Below are 22,208 nucleotides of genomic sequence, written 5' to 3' on the forward strand. Positions count from 1 at the left end.
TTGCTGTTTAAAAAAATTACAGTATTGTACCATGCACTTTTTACTGGCTGTTTGTTGTATATAAATTACAACAATTTCTTGGTTTTTCAAGAAAAATACAATAAATTGTAATGTGGTTTAGAGGGTTATCTTGTATTCTATTCTAATTACAGATATTAACTGGCAGAAAAGTTGCCAATAAATACATGTAAATACTAAATAAAATATGTTCTTGTAGAATGTCTTTACAGTGAATTTTTTGCTTTAAATCAGCAACATTTTTTTTTTTTTTTTAAACTCAAGACATATGTAAACTTGAGGAACCTGAGGTGACTTTGATCAGAGATCTACTCAGAACAAACTCACAGATGACATTAACTGGAATTTTCCTGAATAATCTTCACACCTGTCAGCCAGTCTAACCCTAACTCTTAACCTGAAACTCCAAAACAAAACTCAGTTCTCTTTCTGGTGGCTCTGATGAGGTCTCAGTCCACTTCTGCATGTAACAGCCAACAAAGCAAAACAGGAAACATCACTTTGCGTTCACATTACAAGACTGAAAAGGACCACAGAGAGAACTCCAGACGAAGTGAACTCAGACCACCCTGAGTTGGAGAGTTCACATATGCATAAAAAATGCTGACTAATCAGTCTGTGACCACTTTTTTTTGACAGCTGATAAGCCTGGGGATTACAGTCCCAAACTCTCAGAGCCTGAGGTGAGACATGCTTTGCCCCTGACTTTTCCAGCTGAGAGTCTCTCCCCCTAAGCCTTGAATTTGGTCCTCAGAGTCTATGTGGAATGAATGGATCTTGGTTTGGATGGATGGGTAGCCATGTTGGGTCTCTAAACAGCAAGCCTCAACCCTTCTCTTCAGTGATTAATGGTATTTTAGGTGACAAATCACCCCTTTGGCTCAGAGAAGAGGGACAGCTAGGCAGACAATGGCTGCTAGACAATCAATGCCACAAGGTTTCTCTTTTACTCTTTTTAAACAACAGCCTACCGTACCACAACCTGCCTCAGTAACGCAGGATAACACTTTTTTCAGTAAATGTCTCAAGTTGCATATCCTTAATTAGTTCAATATCAATACCACAAAATATTGGACTACAAGGATCAGAGATTAAAATCAATTGCTCCTTTTACTCATTGTCCTCTCTCTTTCTAAACCCTCTTTCAACCCAAAGTGGGGAGGGAAAAAACATCCTTTTAAGCCACACTCTGAAGGTCACCACATTCAAAAAATCCTCTCCAAGCGATTGCACTGAGAGCCATTCTGTGTTCTTCTGCCATGTCTCCGCTGCTCCCTCTATTTCAGCCCCCCTCCCCCTCTCATTTGTTTGAACGACTCAACGCGCACAATCATATCGATAATAAGATGTGAACATTTGACCGCCGTTACTATTGCCACCGAGGCTCTAATGTGCAACACCTTGGTTCTAATAACCTCTCACGTCATAACCTTGACATTTGCATGTTTTAACCTTTGGCACTTTTCATTTCATTTTTATTTGTATATTTGTGCATTCAGTGGCAAGTATGAGTGGAAAAATGTGTGTGTGTGTGTGCGTGCGCGTGCGTGTGTACAAACACGTCTGTATGCGATAAGGATATTAAAAAGGGTATCTGAGTAAAAATGAGGTAATGGGGGGTAAATACACATAAGTGTGTGCATACGTATTAACCCGTGCGCACACACACACACACACACACACACACACACACACACACACACACACACACACACACACACACACACACAGACACACACACAAAGCGTAAAGGTCAGATCCTGGAGAAGATTGGTTCTCCCATGTTGAATAATAAATGTGATCATCTTCTCTGTGAGGGTGTCTTTCAGGTTAAACAAACAACATGAGCTGATTAGTCTGAGACTAACGGCGCTAACGACCACTGTGATGTCATGTCAGACACTTCTGTGTTTTGCACAGCTAAATTGGACTGCGTTCTGGGTGCGGCCACACACAGGGGGGCTTGTGGGCACTAGAGAGCACAGAGGCTCTCTAAATGATGTGTGCCTCTCAATACTTTCATGTGTGTGTCAACTCATGTACAGGGGAATGGAGACCTGAGTTAGCTGGATTTATTTGTGGCCAGTTTCACATAATCCTGGGATTTTTGTTTTTTCACAGCAATTTTAAGATTTAGTCTAACTTGTTGACATGGCAACAGCTCCTTTAACTCAAAACTGAAAATTCTCACGTTTAGTAAGTGTTAGCAGGATTATGACCATGGATTTTTGAAGGACCATCCAAGTGATTTTGAATGTTTGGCTGATTTGATTTTCAAATTTGATTTTTTTTGATACACCAACCTTATTATGTTCTGCTTCTACAGCTAACACAGTCATTGCCATAAACCACAGAACAGATAACTGGACGTGGAAAGCAAATGTTTTTCACTGTTGTGTTTCATTAGAACACAGCATGCTTTATTCCAGTGATGGAATACTGGTGTGAAGAAAGTTTGCAGTCTCTGAAAGTTAATTTTCATATCATAGTGGAATGAATAGAAACCAGTGGCTGAATAAGTCAGTTCTAAAATATGACTGCTTTCTTTGGAAGGAGATTAGCAGAAACATGAAGTATTTATGTTTTGTAGATATGAAGCTAAATGTACAGAATCACGGCTATGGTCCTTTAAGCTTCTACCATTTATGAAGTCATGTCTAGACATGGCTGTGCCTTGATTAGCTGTATCTCAGTAAGCCATAATTTCAATACACTATCCTAATAAAAAGAACCACTTTAAATTAGTTTGTTATATCAGCTAAACTGCAACTGATAAAATGAAATTCAATATTTTGAAATGTCTGATTGCATCTATAGAACCACATAAGGTTGAGTTTAATCAACCAGATTAAAGAGAATTAGCAAACGTCATATTATTTTCGCTCTATGTATATGTGTGCATGTACACTATGTATGTATGTGTCTGAATGTATGGGTGTCTGGGTGCAGGTGTGTATGTAGCTGTAGCTTTCTACTTTTATGATGTACAAATTGTGTGTGTGTGTGTGTGTGTGTGTGTGTGTGTGTGTGTGTGTGTGTACACACATGTATGTGTATATACAGCTCCAGTACAGCTCCACATGGCACCAGAGTGACTTGATACCTGGAGTTAAAAGTTGTCACTGTTGCCCCCCCGCTGCCCTCCCCTTACATCCACATCCACACAGCAAAGAAACAATCTTCATCTGCTCACCAGCTCACATGAGTAACTTTTGCTCTCTGGATGCACTCGCGTCCTGGATAAATGTCACTGTGCTGGGTTTTAAGAGGGTGAGTGACTGCAGGGAGGGAACATGAGGGTTGCCAAAATGGATAACGTGGTGCTCAAGCCCACTTCTCTCCTTTATTTCTTCATAAAAGTGCTCTGCTTCCGCCCCAAATGGCTGATAGATCTCTTCCTTTTCTCCTCTGGCTGTTAGAGAGGCAGAGAGAAGAGAAAGATGAAGAAGAGGGAGGGAAACCTTGAGAGGAAACATTCCCTAACAGTGGGTCTGTCTTCATAATGGTAAAGGTCTCACATAAACTCCTGAAAACCACGGTAGCTTATGGCCTGCCCACTCCTCTCTTTTCCTTCCTTCTCTTTTCTGTCCTCTCTCACCTCTTCCCCTCTGCTCCTCACCTCTCCTTTGCCTCCTCAACTCTTCCTCCTCACAGGTTTGTCCCTGTCTGCTGACAGTTAACTCAGGTCTCTGACCTCCGAAAAATGTCACACCGCATCACTCACCCTGACTGGCGGCCAATTTGAAAGCCAGACGACACTCAGATGGCTTGTAAAAGGCCGTCCCTCCTATCTAAGCCCCTACTGTCTTTATCATTGTCTCTATTTCACCTTCTCTTTCTCGCCATCTCTTCTCTTTCATGCACTTTACATCCTTTCATTTGCAGCTCTTGGCTATTCCTTGATGACTCTCTTTCTCTATGCTACCTTTACCCATTTCGTCTATCCTTCCTTTCATCATTAGTTCTTTATGGCCATTTAAAGCCTCACTGTCCTTTCAAAGCATTATCTGCGGGGCTTACACTGGACATATGGATAGGACATGGAGTTAAAAGTATGATGTACTGTATGTATGGGGGACTTAACTAACTACTAACTACTGTGAGACTCCTTTGAGGTGGTGTGCTAAACGTATGGAATGGATAAAGATATTGTTGTCTGCCATTTGGTAAATGCTTCACTCTAAAAGGCTGAATAAAGAAGACTTCATAGGATGTATGCCATAGCACACATGCACTAGTAAAATGTTATTTTAGCTAGCTCACAAAGAGGACATTCACTGACTTTAAAGGACTAGTGATCTGAGTGACCAGTGAGTCATATTTCCTCTCTTTTATCAGCCATTCGTTTCCATTTATTCCACCACGATATAAATTTTCTACTCATGTGAGAGGACAGAGGTTATATTTTACAATAAAACAAACAAAATAGCTATTTCTATAATTCTCTGTGGATAATCAAAATAAGTTATGTAAATGGAGTCATTATGAAGAGCTGTTACAATCAAGTAAACGTCTTAATGAGACTGTTGTCTTCATGTTCTGGCCTCTAGCTCGCCTGGGATGCTGGCGTCTCCTTGTTACAATCACACTGATGTTGCGCATCACACCCCCTTTAAACTTTCATTACCACCAGCTTTAGGAAGGTCTTAAAATTTCGACCTTGATTGCAAGCAATGTTCTTTGTGAATTGGACAAACCTTGTAATCAGCCTCATTTGCATAGAAAGGAGTCGTTTTCGTGCTGAAATGCATATGGATAACTTAATTAAAATATGCATGAGCAGCGATGGTGCACTGAGACTATTATTTTATGGGCAGGGGCAATTAAATGGGTCTTTCCACCTCTGAGCGTAGTTTGTGAATTGGGCAATTTTTATGTACACAAAAGTATTACAAACCTTTTATGAATTTAGCTCACACTGTCAGCCAATATAGACTGAACTATAACTCCACTGTCAACTGAACTGCACACTGAAATGAATTTGTTCAGACCTGCCCATGGCTATAAAGTCCACAGCAAGAAACAAACACACACTGCACATAGGAAGACGGTGCTAATTACTCTGATTGCATCAAGGAATTAGAGGGCAGAGTGGCTCTTGTTTGATAGTAGAAGTATGGATTAAACCAACCAGTCCAGTATTCAAAGTTCAACAACCCAGTTTATTCTGCACACTTCATTACACCTTTTTCATCAGGTGGCATAACAAACAAAATCTGCTCTCTCAGTGTCTGTTTATTAGGTCAGTAACGTCTTGAACAGTCTCAATTTTGAAATATGCTATTTTGCAGTTTCAAGCTTTGGATATATAAATGCACCTATGTGTTGCAGTAGTATTTACAGTAGCGCTGTGCAAAGCCACCCCGCCCTCAGACTGGACAAAACACGAAATTCAACGGTAAGAATTGCAAACACAGTTTATTGAAATGTGGTGAGAGGGGTGTGTTAGAGTCCAGACGCATATGGTTCAACCAGACAATAGACGGCATTTCAAAGGTAACCATTGTTTGTACTATAGATTCAAATGGGATTCATTTGATTGGGAAGATTTAGAAGACATGAAAGAGCCTCCAAGTACGAATCTGATTGCAAAGGAGAAAAAATCTCTTACATCCCCAATTTCCAATGTGTGTGTGAGTGATATTGTCCTCTGGCAAAAAACGACTCAATAGTTCATTTAAACAGCAGCTTATTACGACCTAAGCGACCTCTAGTGGTAAATAACAACACCGTGGTGTAATATTAAGGGGGAAACAAAATCTGCATAAGGAGGTTAGTGGGGTAGCAGATGGGTCAATCAACATGACTTTCACTCAGTGTTAGTTTGATGATGTACCTGTGTGCTACAACAATGAGCTGTCACTGATCCTTCAAAAAATGCCACCAGACTTTATATTAAAAGAGCAACCGCTCCAAAATATGATGGCATTGTTTTCCTTTTAGCTGATTTATCTGTTAATAATGTATATTTTGTTGATAATATAGTGATGAATTGACTATATGCAAAGCTATTGGTGGTGAAATGTTCAATGTGAATAATTGTGGTACTGAAAATATGTTCCTGTTGCGGGCAGATTGTGACTGTTACAAAAAAGCATATTTAATTGTGTAGGCTTTTTTTGTGTTTGATCATTTGTGGCTTGATCAAGGGTCTGAAGCGAGAGGGTGTGAGCCTGGGCTCCAACATGAAGCCCTCCTGGGTGCCCAGTCACCTTCCCCTCTGCTCAGTCTCTCTTCTCCTCGTTTTCTCTCTCTGTCAAGCCCTTGACAGAGGCTGGCCATGTTGGATGGGCGCCGGCTCCGACAGTGACAGGCGTTTATGTGTGATTAATGGGTGAGCCATAGCCTGGTGTGGGCAACAAGAGGTCGAAGGGACATCAAAACCCATGTAAATCACAGCAATTAGTCCCTGACTGATGGGGCCTCCATTCATACGTTTCCTTGCTGCAGTTTATACTGGCTGAGTTTGATGTTTGGATGTGAAAAATTTAAATGAATATATGACATATTGCTAAACAGTGAACAGCCATGAATGAGGACTTCATTGACTTTAAAGGACCAGTGATTCTCCGTGTTTCTGCAAGCATAACAGGCAGACGTATTTTAGAACTCCAATATCTTTCTTCCAACTTTTCATCCAGCCATTGGTTGCCATTCATTCCACTACAATATGAAAATGAAATTTCAGAGACTTCAAACTTTCTTCATCACCGTAATAATGGCGTCCACGTTAGTTTTCCTTCCACAGGAAAATAGTCCCAAGGAAAACAACTGCTTTACACAGGTAATTATCAGTTCCATGGTTTATGTAGTGGCATGGCATTGTTAGCCACAGAAACGGAACATTATAAGGTTGGTGTTTCAACCAAAAATTAATATTTAAAAAAAGGATTGTGATTATATATTGTGGAATCTTTAGTACCCCCTGTGCATGACTAACAAAATGGCCTGTTGCAGTGTAAAATGTGGTGGAACTGTGGTAAACAGCCCAAACATTCCAAATCATTTGTGCGGTCCTTTTATCGTACAGAAACAATGATAAAAGGTAATTGAGTACTATAATATTGGTGATCAATTACATGTATGGAATATCTGAATGTGGACAGGCAACAGACCTGCAACTCATTTGCATCTCAGCATCTCACACCTAATGTTTTTATTCCACTGTTCTACTAGTTCTTTTCCCCAGAAATGTCACTGCTTGGGCTGTGTTTTGATGCCCAAAGCTATACTGTGGATAACATTTATTAAAAGTTAGGTTGTGTGTACTAAATTTCCATTTCATTTTAGGTTCTAACACTTTTTGTGGCCATAATCAACAAAGTAAATGCTGTTAATTTGGTTATGTGTGAGCACGTAGGTGTTGCATCACATGTTTAGAGTTAATTACGTGACCTATAGTGTTGATATAACATGATATATAGTGTATTTTCATGTGCTTGGTCATGTTTATCTAGAGCTTCCCACAGTGGATTGAAAAACAGACTTAGTCATCCACTCTGCCTCAGCTCGGCTCGCTGTCTGCAGTGGCCTTAATCGTGCATCTTGATCATATTTGGGTTAAGTGGCAAAGCAAAACATCAGTCTGTCCGCTGGGTGTGGATGGTGTGTATGTACCAGGAGCACTTCCTGTTATTATTAGGCTACATGATTGGCCCCAGATCTGGGTGAGCTAATGCAGCCCGACCAACGAGGTCCTCTGGTGAACTGGGTGTCTACCTCTGCTCTGTAGCAACAATACATCTATCCATCACTGAGCCTCATCTCTTTCCTCCTCAGTTTCTCATATCAGTGCTAACATTCATCTTTTGCCATCCTCTGTGCGTCTGTCCTTTCCTTCTCCACTGCCATCAACACTGTCTTATCCATCTTCCTCTCTCTCATCCCCCAGGCAGAGGAGAGGAGCCTTGACACTGTTACTTACACAGACACCTATTCACCTAACAGCTGTGAGCACGCACACACACACACACACACACACACACACACACACACACACACACACACACACAAATAAATTACAACTTCAGCTGTTAAGAGTCAACTGTACAGAGGCTGAACTTGTTTCTTCCTCGGTGTTAAACATTTTTAACATCACTGCGATGCCATGAGGGTGACACATGCTCAGGACAGGAGGACAGATCCCATGTGACACGTCTCAAACACTGTCATTTTGATTTGATTTTCGTAGACAGAGAAACACTTGTCTCTCACTCGACAATGACTATAGACTATACATACAATAACATTTAACAGAATAGAAAAAAAAAATCTAAAGCAAAGTTAAATATGGATTTTTTTTTTTTTTTTTTTTTTTTTTATTTAACACAGCCCGTATCTCTAACACATACACACATGTTGCTCTGTCCACTGTGCATGCACACACACACATACATGCTCATTAGTCCTTATAGACAGGTTCAGCACACAGAAGGAAGTGATACACACACCTCACTGTTCATGCTAAATTTGGTCCTGAATCCTCATTACTGATCAAGTCAAACTTCATTGGATCCTGTAGGGTGAAACAAGAGCTCTTCATATGTACGAGTCGGTCCTGTCCGACCAGAAATCAACACACCAGGAAGCATAAATCCATGTGTGTGCAGGAGCTTGGCTATTGCTCAGCGCCGGTTACGCACAAATTCTCTCTCTCTCTTTCTCTCTCTCTCTCTCTCTACCTCTTTCTCTCTCTCTGCCTGTGTTTTATGTGTGTGCACCTGTGTGATAAATTTGGAATGAGCTACAGCACTGATTTCTTTTAGATAGATAGATAGATAGATAGATTTACTTTATTGATCCCAACCAGGGAAATTCTGGTGTTCCAGCAGCAACAGTAGAAACATACAATAAAGTTAACTAAAAAAAAAAGAATAAAGGCTAAAAATATACAATAGAGACTATAAAGACTAAAGACTCAAAAAATACAATAAGGGCTGACCTAAGGAAAGGAGATATGAGATGTGAAAATATACATATGGAATGAGTATGACAATATACAGATGGCGCTGAAGTATATGCATGATTGTATAGATTGTATAGATAAGGAGAGTTAGTATGAAACCAGGAGACTAAGAACCAAGTGGCAGAACCTGAACGCCCGGGACTGGGACAAGGAACTGACCGCCTTGATTCAGCCTCTTAAGGAATCCACTTCCCCTCCAGTCTGAAAAACAGTGTGAGTGTATATTAACTTAATATACAGATAATAAATAATAAATAAACAGTTAAGGTGCTGAGTGATGGATAATAAATACACAGTTAAGGTGCTGGGTGATGTACAATAAGTACAGAAACAGTTAAGGTGCTGGGTGATGTATAGTAAATACACAGTTAAAGGTGCTGGGTGATGTACAATAAGTACAAAAACAGTTAAGGTGCTGGTAATGCAGTGTTAAGAACAGAACTATACAGCAGACAGTTGCAAGTCTCTGTCTGACAGATGTGATTTGTTGTACAGTGTGAAAGAGCAATGGCCAATGGGGAAGCTCCAACACAAACAATGGCCCGTGGGAGCTGCCGCCATGACTGACCACACGACTACCGCCTCGGCCAATGACGTCTTTGGTTGGTCAACCACTCATACAAGTGTGATCCCTCAGTCAGTCAGTCAGTCAGTCAGTTAGAGATATTTGCATCTGTAGTTGGACCAGCCAAAAAAATGTTCTTTCCTGTTTGAGTGTGATGGCTTGCTGTAAAATGAAGCAAGCAGAGCGCTAATAACTTTAAAATTATCTATGAATGAAAAAGACACCACATGGCACCATTAGCCAATGATGAGATAATAGTATAATACAATTGTTGTGAAGTTGTCCATCTATATTTAGCGCACACTGTTATATCATCATCTCATCTCCTACACACACACACACACACACACCTAGTAAGAGGATAACAAATGTCAGCCATCACCTCCCTCCTCCCATCCCTGCAGCCCTGTAAATATTGTCATTCAAATCTCTGCCGTGCTCCTTTGATTTAAAAGAGAAATTACAATTATTTGTCATTGTAATTTGCTGGGTCGAACAGAGGGGGAGGAGGGGGCGGGGAGATGAGGATGACTGTGAGGAGGAGGAGGAGGAGGAGGAGGAGGAGGAGGGGGGAGTTTTGGACAGGGAACAAGAGAATGATTTTGATTCATCACTCCGTCTCAACAGCAAAGATTAATATTTGAGTGTAATTATGACTTCCCCTGCCATTACTGACCACACTAAATGAAATCATGTGAGAGAGGGAGAGAGACAGCGAGCAAGAGATAAGTATTTCATTAAAGTTCTCATGGAACCAAAGGAGGGGATATCTCACACGGGCCAAATGAAGGAATTATTGGACACACTGAGTGGGAGTAGCTGAGAAGACCACCCAGCATCCTAATGAGGACAGATATGATACTCTTCAGCAGGTGCTACGTCTGCAGATCATTTGGCCATCCTGCTATCATTTGGCCAACATCAAAAGAGCAATAAATCAATGACACACTAAAAGTTGGTGGTGTGTGTTCAGATTGAATTGGATTTCATACAATTATTTCAGTCTCTCTCTAAAAGCTCTGCAAATCAAATGATTGGGTATTTAAATTGCACATGCACTGTGGAAGGAAACACTTGAAATCCTCAGGGGAGGTGACATGTTGAAAGCATAATGCTAAAACATTATAAAAGTGTAATTTTTTTTCCTGTTGAGAAAAAAAAAAAAAAACATAATGTATTTGCCAGTCAGAAGCAGGCATTAGTCTGCTGTCTGCTGTTTTCAAAAATACACCAAGAACAGCTGGTGGAGACAGACTCACTCTGTCATTTAAAATGAGACAACCTCTGTATTTTTGCAGCTTGGTAAAAATAACATTTCCAAGCAGGTAATAACTGTGTTTAACAGAACTATTCTCTCTTTTTTTTTTATTATAGTGCAGCGCTATATCCCTTGAGTGAAAAGACAAAATGAAACTTTGTGACAGTGTGAGTCTCAGCTGAGGAGGCAAATGATCTCTTCACATTTAATTCTTACAGAGTGAGACAACATTTGACGGGACTGCACCTGCAATAATTGTGGTGTTAATAAAGTCATATTGGGAAAGCCAACACGTTCTAAATGATTTATTATATTTGTCAGCTATCTCTGTCACTATGTCTCTTCACGTGTTCATCTTTAAAAATGACAGCATTCCTTTCCACTAGTAATGGCACAGATGAAGGTGAATGGCTGAAATAGTCATGTCTCTGTTCAAAACTTGTGAGAAATAAAAAGAAAAAGAGGCATTCAAGTCTATTCCAAATATTGTCAATGCTATGTGACAATGCTAATACAAAATATGAACAACTGTACTTTTTAACATTGCTGTGTAATAATACATGCAAAGCTAAATGCACTGAGGAAAAAAAACATACAGTCTCCCAGGTTGCTGCTGGAATTAGTGGAATTCAAACAAAAAACCACCTCAAGGAAGTGTTGTGAATCAAATGTTGTGCTCAACACCATGCACCAAAGCTGTGCATGCACGCTCCATCCCCCTGCAAATTACTTTTAATTAATTGATGTATTGTTTTAATCAACTGATTTAATATTATTTCAGTATATTTACTACTGCACTGAAATCCCCCAACCCCTCTACTGTGTTGTTGATTATTCTTAATATCAATATTAAAGGATTCATAGTATTCAGTGGCTCCTCTGTGTGGTTTAGGTAACTTCCCACATCTGGACTTACTACTGGCTCAGTTTGTCAGCCTGACTCCTCATCGTTTAACTGTCACAACACATATGTCACATGTGACATATACCAAAAAAACACATGCAATTTTCTTCATGGATAGTTCATCAAGCTCTCATGAGAACAGACACACACACAAACACACACACACACAAACATGGCATCACATCTGAGGTACAATTTACACAAGGGCGGCTAACGGGTCATAGTGGAACTTCATCCTTCTGGTCGTAGCGCTCTCCTATTCCTCTATTCCTGCCTTCCTTGGCAGAGCTCATGTTCTGTCAGGGTTAATGAGCTCGTCGGGGGTTGAGTGATGGATCGGAGCTGGCACCGTCTCAGCAGAACTACAGGGAGCCTGCTGTATCCATCTCGACTGCTTAACAGTCACTAAGGGAGTCCTGAATAATGAACAGAAATTCAGATTCCCAAGATCATTTCATGTGTGTTGGCATACACTGCATTGACACTGTGGCGCTAACACTAACTTTCCTCAACCTTGAATCATCTGTGTCAATATGTGTGCTTTAGTCCTATATATGCTCATATATGTGTGTGTGCAGGTACTTGCATGCTTCACATTCATGTGTGATTGTGTATGTGTTTCCCTGTGTGCTTCAGTCAGCCTCTTTGTCCTTGACTCACTATATCCAGCCAGTCAATGTCTGGTCGCAGCTTCAGGCTTGATTTATAGCCTGGTATTGTTGTTGCTCTCTGATATTGTTCAATACTGCAGAGTGTGATTGCCTCTTCAAACCCCTTGCCACTCCGGACCCTGTACTGTCACTGTGGGGGCCCCTGAGGGCCCTACACACACGCTAATTGGTTTGGGAAGGATTTGGCGGCCTTTCAACTAAAGAGAGACAGAGAGTAAAGTGGAGAGTGAAGCAAGGAGCAGGAAGGAGGGAGAAGGAGAGGGAGAGAGAGAGCCAAGAGGTAGAGGCCGTGTGCTTGTGTGGTGATGGGTGTGTGTACTGTTGCCAGTCAGTTTCCTCATCGCCACACTTTGCAACGTTTAAAAAAAAACACAGAGCGATAACACCAACATATTAAAACAGTACACATTTTACACTCGAATAAACAATATTGACATGCGCAGTAATGCATGCCGCATGTAAAGCAACCCTCAAATTGGACAGATTGGAGTGGAATGAAACACATTCACATGCGGACACAGAAGGGGCAGCTAAAACGTGTCAGCTAGACAGAAAACTGTCAATTAAAAATGATCTCTGAAAGCCAAGGCTATTTTGAAGTCAGTCCCACCACTGCCCCTCCCCATTTTAAGTCTGATGAGAGGAGCTAGTTAAAGGAGAGAAATCTCAGGTCTATCATTACAACCTGTTAAAATAATTTAACTAAATTAGTTTTCCATTTAATTCATTTCAGTCACTTGCAGAACAGTCTTAAACAGGTATCCTGCACACTTCACCTGTGTGTGAGCAGAGGGTCAGACTTTGGCCTCAGGCAGCCTTCACAGTGGTGTCAGGGGCCCATCAGGGGTCTTTTCAGGACCTCCAGGGGGTCCCTGAGCAAAATGAGGAATAGTTTAATTTCACTTTAATTGAACTGCATGTGAAATGCTGTTGCACTCAGATGCCTTTCACAGACTTCTTAACACAAGAAATGTGACAGTGATCCAGCATCACTGATCTGACCTTTAAAAATCTAATTTTACTAATTTTTTTTTACTTGTTTGTTTGTAACTAATCATTTTTGGGTGCTATTTTTTAACTTATATCTAGGTAATTATTTTTATTTATTTATTTATTTTTTAATTTACTAATGCCCTGGTATTGTTTTGTTTTTTTTGTTTTTTTTTGTTTTTTTTTTTTGCTCCTTTACTCTTTGCCCTTTTTTCCTTTTTGAAGGAAATGAATTTGCTCTGGTTTCAAAGGGTTAAATCACTAGACATTACTACATCACAAAAATATAATACTTAAAACCTGACACTTAATACTTAATGCAAACCAAAGTATCTTTTCATATCAGAATCCCGAGGGCAAAATCACTTCAAGTGGCGGTTTGGTGCTTAATGACAGTCAACTCTGGGATCCAGAAAATGAAAAACCCCTGCCTGGAGGTATAGAATCATCACAAACTTATGAAGTCAGAGAAAGGACAGGGCTCTGGATTCACAGCGTCACACACATTGTCATCATCACACATTCTAAAAGAAATGAGTGACAAATTAAACAGCAAAGTAGTAAATGTCTTCCAGGGAGCTTGCTTGCGCGGGGCCCAGGGCCATGTGTCACTTGAACTTCAGGAGCTTTCCCACCACTCCCTCCTGAGATTTGGTACCTTCTCCAAGCCCCTCACCCACTCACGCGTTTGTGCGTGTGGATCTAATGCTGGTGCAAGGGGGGAACAGGAATCAGCGAGCTGGCTCACTTCTCTGCTGTTCTGTAGCTACAGTAAGCTAAGCTAAAGTAACCTAGCTATAGCAGGCTAATTTGTTTGGCGAGGGGAGGCAAGCATGCACAGCAGCCGTGCACGTGTGTGTGCATAAGACGCGTTTGGCAGAACAGGCTCTGAGGGTGGTGACACCTCCTTTAGGTGATTGGTTGTTTGATTCAGACCAGACAGATTTTAACGTGACGTTGCAGCTGCAGGGACAGTGCAGAATACCACATCTTTCTCTCTGTGCATTTAGTTTAGCTCATACCCTCTGTGTATGATGGTGGTTTGTCAAAATGTTAAGAAAAGTTGTCTACAGAATGTTTAAGCAAAAGCATGGCTTATTTTCATCTTACATAAAAATGCAATTATGATACAGTGGAATTTGTCCAGGATGGTGCGGCTGCCTGCCAGTCATTCACTCGGCTTTGAGAGACAAAATGCCCACCACACTGCAGCCGTGTGAGGAGAAGCAGTTCCTGGTGATGGATGGCAAAGCCCAGCTGAGCATATTGCTCCCTTAATAAAAGCTGCCCTGCAATCCACACACAGCTAAGGGTGTATTTTTTTCTCTCTTTGGCTCTTCACTCCACCCCACCGTTGCTTTTAGGAGAGAAAACTGGTTTAGGTGTCAGAAAGAGCGATGCCCCTCGTCAGATTGTGACTCACCTCTGAGCTGAACCCATGGCTATATTCACAGCAAGCGGCTTTTTGTTGTTGTGCATTGTTTTCTTTCTCTCCGTTTTAACCGAGGGCCCAGAACAACAAGACAGACATAAGACATCATCAAACTTTCACCTGGAGACTACCGCCCCTTAACTTATGTTTCTGTTCTTATTTGTCTGTTTCTGGACACAGCCCCAGGATGGGGAAATAATACAGACGCTACTGGCTGTGAGAGAAAACATCATAATAGATTTGAAAACATAATTAAAACTCAGATAGAGAGAATGAGGGGAACTCTTAGCATTTAATATCCAACAAAGCATTCCATACAAAAATACAGCGATATTGAACAAAAGGCATGCAAGTCAACCCAGAGGAGCAGGATATCCCAAACTATACATTCTGTGTGCAAAAGTTTCTCTTCACTAGGCATTACAAAAGAGAGAAAATGATTACTTTTACAATAAATCACACAGGGATTGCCGTTTGCTGTAGTGGTCTCTGGTCACCCTAAAGATTTTATTCACATTTAGGTCGCTTTCACACCTAAAAGCTCATTTGGCCCAGACGAACAAAACGTTTGTTAAACTGTTTCTTGCTTATTTGGTTCAGTTGGCTTTCATTCAGCTAAAATAAAAGCAGAGCACGGTATGTAAACCAAGGTGACATGCTTGCTTATCACTGGGCAAAGACAAAAGCTGGCAAAGAGAAAATGTTATTTTCATAAAACAATAATATCCTGAACCAACAGGTGAGTACAACTACGACTGATACTGAATACGACTGATCAGTGATGATATGCTGACACGCTGCCAACATATCCTGATACCAAAGCAGAGGGCTGGAGATAGGTGTCTTGATTTCATAACTGCATTGTGAGGGAAACAAAACCGGTACAGTAGGGTTATAAATACCTTTCTCAACAGTTGGCAGCGTTGGTGAGGATTTGTTTCTCGCTTCAAATGAACCACTCCAGAGTTCACTTGGAAGCGATATGAGACCACCCCTTTCAAGTGGACTCTGGTTTGAAAATTTGGTGCACACTAGAGTTTGATTAGGGCATTCTCACCGTCCCAAATGAACCTCACCCAGGGGTAAGGGCAACAGGGTTCAGGTCAACTGGACTAAACAGCAGGTGTGAAAGCGACCTTAAGCCATGACCACACTAAGCCAGGTAAATCTGAAAATGCCATTTTGGCCTTCAGTTCCATTGGGACATGCAACACCGCTCTTGCATTTTCATGCATGGGCCTACACAACTTCCACTCTACATCACTTCCAAGATAACATGACAATCGCACATTGTGTTTCTCAGAAAGCTCTGTTTTCTGCACCCACACAAATACGGCAGCCAGGGACAGCATATTGTGGGTCAAAAACGATGGCTTGGTGTGGATGGAAGACTAAAACAAGGGGAAAAAAGATGTGTTTTAAAATTTACCTGGTTTAGTGTGGACATGGCCTCAGACATACATCATGTACTTGAGATGCTACTGGTTTGAATCTGGCGCAATATGCTCTCTGTCCTGTCATGCAGCACTATATTTTCTAATATATGAGAAAGGCAATGAGGACAGTGTTTTTGAGAGATCAGTAGATGGTGCAGTTGGCAGAGGAGCGCTGGGTACACAGGAAGTCACTGGTGACCTCTCTGTAACCTCTGGCCTCAGTTAGACCACTCCCTGTTAAGAAAAGGATAGAGAAACAAGAACATGAGCACCTATCTACAACTGAAGAGACCCATGCAATTAAGCTTTGAGCTCTGGGAACATACAGTGTATTTGATGTTCACTGTACAATAGATGCCACTTAGATTCTGAATCTTTAAATAACCTTGTAATGCAGAGGCCTAATAGAATCTTTTGTCTGAATGATTCGGGCATTCACCAAGTAAATCCATGGTCAGCGATGAATAGCAGACCATGCAGTAAATATATATTGTGATAAGAAGATAACATGAATGGGGTCTTTGTTGGACTTTTGTTTGATCTTACCTTCCAAGAGGTTATAGAGGTTACAGTAGTTGGTGCCGTGGTCTTTAACTACATACCAGGACTCTGAGACGGACATGGCCTGCAGACAGAATTGTTACGTCTGTCACTGTGCCAGATGAAAGATACATACATAGAGTAAGACAGAGGAACAGGGACAGTGAAACGGTGATGGGAAATATGAGCACGAGAGAGGCGGATTGTGAGACAGAAATGAGAAAGAGGAATGAAAGATGAGGAAGCGAAGACTGAGTGAGATCCAGTGTCGGAGGGTGTTAAGTCGGCATCAGACCTTTGTAGCTTTGTTGGTCAAGAACTACAAGATATTGGTAGGAGGGAGACTGTGAACCTACCGAAACATGGCAGTGAGTGAAGAACTGATAGGAGACCAGTTGGAAGGTGATGTCATCCACATACTTCTTAAAGGGTGTCGTGTGTTTGGCTGCTATGAAGTGGACGGAGGCGGACTCCAGCTGTTGAAGCGTATGCAGAGAGATAGAGCCATGTTGAACTACAAACCAGTGCTAGAACTCATTTTGACAAACGGTCACCCCCTCTAACTCATACACAGACAGTCATACACATGCATGCATGCACACACTGGAAGTTGAAAATCATTCGCACACTTACACACCTTGTACAGGCACTTCTGTCCTCCCATGGTGCAACCAGCCATGGTTCTCCACCTCTTAATCTGTTCAACAATGGATTCGTAAACTACTTGACAGGGTATCCCAAAGTACCTGGGAAGGATAGGCATTATTACCTCATATGTTTCATTCATTTATTTCCATGTGAAGTACCCATGGTACCTTGAACCATACACTGGAATTCTATTGTACTGCAATCAGCATATTGCCCGTGGGCAGTTCAGGACACAAGTGGCTATCCTAAATGAAATGATGCCATCTATTGGACAATGGTTGTGACTGCTATTCTTAGACCCTGGCAAAGTTTTCCATGGACAAAAAGCCCCTGTCTGACTGGATTCCAGTAATCGAGTCTGGTAGAGTTGGGGACGTTACAGTTCCCAGTGGTAAGCATGTTTTCTCCACAGTCCCTTATTATTTCCAAGCAATTTCTAATCCTCTGGAGACTGATTTGTTGATGGATGGGCTTCTGGGCTGTCCCGGAATGCTGCCCAGTCTTTCTTAATGCAATGCCGACATAAAAAAAAATCATTAATTCCTATCATATTCATCATCGAGTTAGCTGACAGAAATATAAAAGTTGTCGTGGCTAGCAAAATACATAATGTTCTGCTGTGACTTATTGACAATCTAGACGATCCAAGAATACAAAATTGAAATCTACCAGTCAGGAGGAAAAAAAGAAAGCTACTTATACAATGTGATTAAACAATACATTAGCAGAAATTATAATACTTTTTTAAGTGTTTAGGCCAAAAGTAAGATGTGCACCGAGTGGAGCCTCAGTTCACATCTTACTTTTTGCGGAACCGTGAAAAATGCTTTACAATTTACAGAATAAAAACTTGCATATATACTGTACAAATTAGACATGCATAAAACATAAATAGGGAAAGTTACAAGAAGGAGTAAATATGTACAACTGATGTCCAAGTAATTTCAAAGGGAAATGACAAAAAAAAGTAGATTTTTTTTTATTGTTCAGTTGACTCTTTCTGTTGTCTCTTGAAAGAGGACACTAAGTTAGAAAAATATAGAGAAATTTGGTACAAAAGACTGCCATGCAAATCTTTCTTTTCCAGCACTTTTTTTCTTTTTCCATCACTGGTGAGCCAATATTTTCAAACAGATTATTATTGATAGTGTGTCATATTGTATGGGTTGTCTCTTTATGAATGTTAACTGCATCAACACACTCTTCTGTTAATATAACGGTGGTGTTGGTGATCAAACACCTGCTGTTTGTCCAGAACTTATTTTACAGGTGTTATGCTGCTGTTGTGTGGAGTTTGGGATCACGGCAGAGACTCACAACCTATCAGCCATGTGACCCCATCTCTCTCTCCTATTGTGTGAAGGTAAGATTTTGCATGCTTGCATCCTCATGCACATTTGTTATTTTTAAACAGGTTTGAAACAGCTTGTTGACACCGAAAAATTGTTTATGCCACCAGAATTCCCATGCCAAAATTGCCACTGCTGTATTGTCAGCCAAGGAAGGGAATGACATGTCAACAAATTAAATGAGCCAAGAGGAAACGTCGATACAAAGCAGAGCAGGAACCTGGAGGTGCTCCACAGTTCAGTTTTGCAGCTTAAGATACAAAATAGCAACAGAGAAGGTCCAGTCAGGCAGACATGACAAGAACTAATGAAGAGCAACATCTGTGATTGCTGCCGCCTCTGAGACAATGAAGTAGGACTTTGTGATTAGTGGTGTCCAAAGCAGCACTAAAATCAAGCAGGATGAAGGTCAAACATTTGTAATCTGGCATGTTCTTAGAACACAAATCATATGTTCATTTAAAACTCCTATATATTTTTTTTTTTTAAATAGCAGTCTTAATGGGAAGCAATTAGAACAAGCACGAGAACAACACTTCTCTGTGGGTCAACTTATAGAGGTAAAAGCACTTCAAATGAAAACATGTATATTACATATATAGGCACAGGAATGCCACTGAATACAAACCTTTAGTCCTTTAGCAGATACTTTAATACTTTTCCTTACTTTTACCAGATTATGTAATCAAAACCAAAAAATGACACTCATGCTCTTAAGAAAATAAATAAATAAATAAATAAATAAAGATTCATACCAGTCTACTCTGCACTGGGCATGAAGAGGTCCAGCACCACACAGTTCAAAGGCGCCAACAGCCAGGGCAACCACAAAGAGCGAACATACTCGATGCATTATGCTCCAAATTGTATTCAGTTTAAGTTCAGTCTGGCCTCATCACAGACTATCACCAACTCATTTCAGGCACTTGAGAGACAAAAACATCACAGGATGATCATGTGCTCCACTGAAAAGGAAACGGCATGAATTCAATTTATTTCATCAGGGCAGATTTTGCAGCCAGGCCACAGACAACATGGGATTACAGAGACACCAAGAGGCAGTCTGCTGCAGGGCAGGTAGTGCTGTTTCTCACATCCTGGACACAGGCAGAGACACTCCAGAATTGTGTAAGTGTTCAAGAAAAAAAAAGGAAAAGGAAATAATGTAAAGCAAAAGATGCCCTGAGGGTCATAACAAGCCCCCCTAACCCACAGAGTATCACCATCCTGTCACATCAAGCTGAAAGCCTTTGACCCTTCAACTGCCACCACTGCTACTAGTGCTGTACTCACCTCAAGAAATACAGAAATCCTTATTTCATCAAATCATCTCATGAAACATTGCATAAAAGTTCACAGAATTGCAAAAGCATTAATATAACATAAGCTCTCTGTTATGTTCCCTGCCCAGTGCATCAGTGTAAGTGTGTGTTTGTGTGACAGGTCCCTACAAAAAAGATATGACTTCATCCCTGCACCCTAATCCCCATTATTTCCAGTGGCTTGCACCACACAGATTTTTTGCACTGAACAATGTACAGTCTCAACTCACTTGAACTTTTTGTATGGCGAACTGTAACGAAATCCCTGCGGGTCCAATTAAAGGAAGAGGTTAAACAGCTGGGGAGTGACGGAAAATGGAAGAGAAACTAATCTTTTCTGTATCTGAATTCCCTAAATTACAAATTACAGTTTTTAGATACATGTTTCCAGCCAGGTGGGGATACCAGGTGTGTTAAACTGACAGTTAACTCGAAAACAGAATGTCTTAGTTTTTGGTGATGTCTCTGTCTGCAGACATGTAGATATTTTATGTCTTGAGACGTCGACTCTGCCGCCAATGTCCACAGAAAGAAATTTGCACTTGCTGTCTGCAGGAGCCATTAGTACAACTGAGATAAAGCTGGGGTGGGCATTTGTGTGTGTGTGTGTGTGTGTGTGTGTGTGTGTGTGTGTGTGTGTGTGTGATTACACCGGTGTCATAAAACTAAACGTCTGCACTCCTCTTTGCTCTGTATTCAGGCTTTAGAAAATCCAGCCTGTGACGGGAGCCTTTAGTCAGCCACGGGTCATTTCAGAGAGCGCTCCTATTGGCTGTTGTACAAATGCAGATGCACATGTACACAACCAATTTGCACCTGCCCTGTCCCGCTGGGTGCTTGTGGCTGTTTTCTTCCTTCCTCTACCAGCACCCCACACAAGTGTTTTTTTTATTTTCAACAGATATTTTGTTTTCTACTGCAGATATAGCTTTCACTGTAGACGTTTGGTGTAACCTGGGAGTGCAGCAGGTCATATAACCACAGAAGTGAACCTGCACTGACCACAGCGTACTCAGCTCCTACACTTACATCATTGGAGGTAAAGTTTAGATGTCAAAACTATGGTGTGTTTTGAAAAATAAGCATTATTAAGCAGGTACTATTTGTTAAAAATTAGAATCAAAATTAGTATATCAAGAAATAGGTAGGCCTATGTGTGTGTTGGTTGGTGGTGTGGAAGCCGGGGAGGTGCTCCCATTGTTGAAGAATAACAACATGGATAGATTATCGACTATAATAACTATGCTGGTGCTTGTCTGGTAGGGGGGCCTTAGGAAAAAGAGGGGAAGGGATGTATTATCAAATTTAATCTTTTTGTTTCGTTTTTTGCCTGTCCAGAAAACTGCTCATAGTTCTAAAGCAGTGATCTGCTGTTTGGTTGGGGACAAATGGCAATAAAGTGCCTATCCAATTAAGAAATTGTTAGCTTTTTCTAAAAAAGAGTTGCAACGTTACTCCATTCTTCGATGGTATCAGGATGCTGAAAGTGACAAAGGAGACAAAAAAGAGGAGGCGAAAAAAGAGACATATTAATTAATGTTGTATCCACGCTTCTTCTGCCATTGTAATGCCTGCATATTGGCCACTACATTCACTAATTTAAATCAATCAATTAATGAATTTTAAAAAGAAAAAAAAAAGAAAATGCTCAACTGAAAAGCTAGGCCTTTAGTTTGGGTTTAAGAGGACAGTGTTGGAAAAAGGTCTCAGATCAGACTGTTCCATACTTTATGTGCATACATGCTGAATGCCGTCTCACCAGACTCTGAAAACGTTCCACAGAGATTTGCTGGGATTGTAAACTGACAGCATGTATGAGATGTACTGTGGATGTGCTGTTTTTCGAGTTGTGGATGAACTGTAATGTACGGATTGTTTGGTTTGGCAGACCAGTAAACAGAGAATTGCAGCAGTCCAGCCTGCTCAAGACAAATGCATGTATGAGTTTCATACTCATACTCATGTATGAATATGAGTCAGATGGGGAAAGAAAGCCTCTCATTCTGGAAGTCACTTCAGACAAAAAGTGATTTCATGCCTCTCTCCAAAGTCTACACACTGAATTTCTTGGAATGTGTCCTTGGCAAACCTGGCAGCTCTTGGAGAACAG

This window comes from Myripristis murdjan, chromosome 20 (assembly GCF_902150065.1).
Source record: "Myripristis murdjan chromosome 20, fMyrMur1.1, whole genome shotgun sequence".
NCBI classification, from domain to species: Eukaryota; Metazoa; Chordata; class Actinopteri; order Holocentriformes; family Holocentridae; genus Myripristis; species Myripristis murdjan.